Raw genomic sequence first — 3,124 nt, forward strand, 5'->3', positions numbered from 1 at the left:
AAAACTTATATAATATAAATGATTTTAAATTTGATTTTCTTATTTTAATAATATCTTCTCTTAAAAAAATATTCCATATTTTTTCAACAAATTAAAACAGAAAAATACTCACTTTTGTTCAATAAGCATCACGATCCTAAAGTAATACAAATTTGGGTCAAACTTTTAATCAATAAACCACTCCTTTAGCAACATAACATGTGATCGAGGTTAAGACAATATAATTGTTGAAGTTTTAAGAGCGTTAAAAGATTTTAAGGATTTATATAGCACTCCTAAATTCTTTAATTCAATTTTAATTTTAAAAAATGAAAATATTTGGTAACAAAAAAAATCAATCAAAAACAGTCATAACTTGCCTTATTTAGTATTTATTAATTGTTGCAACAATTAATAAATACTAAATAAGATCGCAACAATTAATAAATACTAAATAAAACAAATTCTGATTTTTTTTTTTTTGTCTCCATGTTGTTGATTTTCTCCCTTACAATTAGTTGAAATTATGTAGTCGCTCTCTAAGGAGCACTATAACTTTACAATATGTCAAATCGTTATTAGTTATGTTATAATATTATAGAAAAACAGTTAACTTTATAATGATACACATATATATAAATTGAAATATAATATAATTTAACAATATAAAATATTACAAAATAAAAATTGCAGCGAATTTGACCTCAAAATAAAATAACGTCTCTGTCACTATATTCCTGTTCGTCCTACTTCTTGGTTCCAGATTTCAAAAGGTGGCATGAAAATGTTGATATATCACCTAAATAATACTCATGAAATGGCCCTCTTTGGTAGCTTTAGTTCAAAATAGTGTTTTAATTGGTCATGGGCGTTTTATCATGTGATTGGGCCATGCTAAATAATTATGATAACTTCGTTTAGTGGATGTTTTGGTGTGTGTCTAAGCTTGAGTAATTTATTTATCTAGAGCTTTTAATTAACCGCATAGACTTATTTTAATTGATGTTTAAATTTATGAAATAATGATATGCCTTGTTTGATTAATTACTTCAAATATGCTGTCACTATGACTCTGTTGGAAAGTTGTTAGGATAATATTAGAGACGATAAAAGAAAGAGTTTAATTTTTAAGTCTTAAGAGTATAAAATGTTTTATATAATCGTTAATTACAACTGTTTTTTTAATGATTATTTATGTAGTTAATATAAAAGATAATTATTTTTGTTTATGTATTATTATGTGATTTAATGCACATATAAAATGATATTATTTTAATAGTACATCAAAATTAGATTTTAAAAAAAATTGGGAAATACTAGTTGTACAATATTAATCAGCCTTTAATCAGCCTTTAATCAGATTTAAATAATATTTAATTATTTTTTTAGTGTAACATGTTCCTATTTTGTAGATACATATCTATAATTAGATTTTAATTTAAATTTAAATTTTAAAACCCACCCACTTCATTGGTGGTTACGGTGATTTTGCTTTACTTTCGTAACTTCACGTAACAAATACAGTTTTTTAAATTCCTTATTCTACGGGATATTCACACGCATCAGTGAATCCCAAACCAAAAAGGACGCTGCCAGCTGAATTCTCCATCTCGTCTTCATTGGTGAAGACCATCACCACCTTCCAGCTGAAGCACTCTCTCATTTTGCATTGGTGAAATGTATCATTATTTTTCACACATGTATTTATGTAATTTGTTAAGAAATATCATGTTCAACATTTTTAATTATATTTTAATTTAAACATAAAAACACTCTGCTGATTTAATTGGAACAAGGTTGATCTTATTTAATTTTATTAATAAAGTTGTTGCAAATAAAGTATATAATCAACAATTAATTTAAAATTGTGTTGTTATTTTTCGATTATAATACATCTGATAGTATGATATTTTATACAAAATATTTTTAAAACACATCTAAAATCAGTCAACTTTAATAATACAATATAAATGTTAATAATACAATTATGAATGGTCGAATATAATTATATACATAAACTAAAATATTTTCAATTGTAGTTTCTTTTTCAATTGTAACACATCTAAAATATTAAGTTATACAAAAAAATATTTTTAAAACACATCCAAAATCATAAATCTAAAATTTAAATTTAAACATTGAAAAATAATTGTAACACATCTAAAATTATGAAGTTATACAGAAAATATAAAATCATAAATCTAAAATCTAAATTTAAACATTAAAAAATAATTGTAACACATCTAAAATTATGAAGTTATACAGAAAATATTTTTGAAACACATCCAAAATCGTAAATCTAAAATCTAAATTTAAACATTAAAAAATAATTGTAACACATCTAAAATTATGATGTTATACATAAAATATTTTTAAAACACATCCAAAATCATAAATCTAAAATTTAAATTTAAACATTAAAAAGACGTAAATGAGCGCCGAAAAGGAGGAAGGCAGCGTTGAGGATGAGCACGGAAGAGGATGAACGACAGCGGAGGATGACTTCTCGATGTGCACCTCTGAGTTTTCCATGTGTGCCTCTGAATTTTCGACATGGCGCAAACGTGACTTCTCTGCTTCTTTGAGTGTTTTGTACGAGTTTAATTAATAATTTGATAGTTTAAGGTTTATTTTATATTTTTAAAATCAAAATTTTGAATTTTGAATAATTTGATTTTTAGATATGTATTTAAATTATAATATATTAATAATTAAATATATTAAATCTGAAACAAAAATTTAAAATTTAAATTTTAAATTTTAGTTTTTTTAGATTGTATTTTGAATGTATATTTAATTTTAAAAAGACAATAAATCTATTCATAATTTTTAGTTGTGTTTGTTTTAATTTTTTTTAATTATTGTAATAAAAGACTGAATGTTGTACGATTTTTAAAGGATACCTAGTTGAACCGAAAAAAAATCTACTAAAATAAGTATATGTGAGGATTATTCGTCACAAAAATAAAATGGAGATTTGTCAAATTTTCACAAAAATAAAGATCTCTTCTCATAAATAAGTTAAAATGAAAAAAGAGATTTTTGCCTTACGAAAATCCGCTAAATTATATTTTTTATTTACATAAAAATATAATTAACATTATAATTTTAATTATTGTTGAACTTTTTAATATGAAATCTAAAT

This window comes from Arachis ipaensis, chromosome B03 (genome assembly GCF_000816755.2).
Source record: "Arachis ipaensis cultivar K30076 chromosome B03, Araip1.1, whole genome shotgun sequence".
In the NCBI taxonomy this organism is placed as follows: Eukaryota; Viridiplantae; Streptophyta; class Magnoliopsida; order Fabales; family Fabaceae; genus Arachis; species Arachis ipaensis.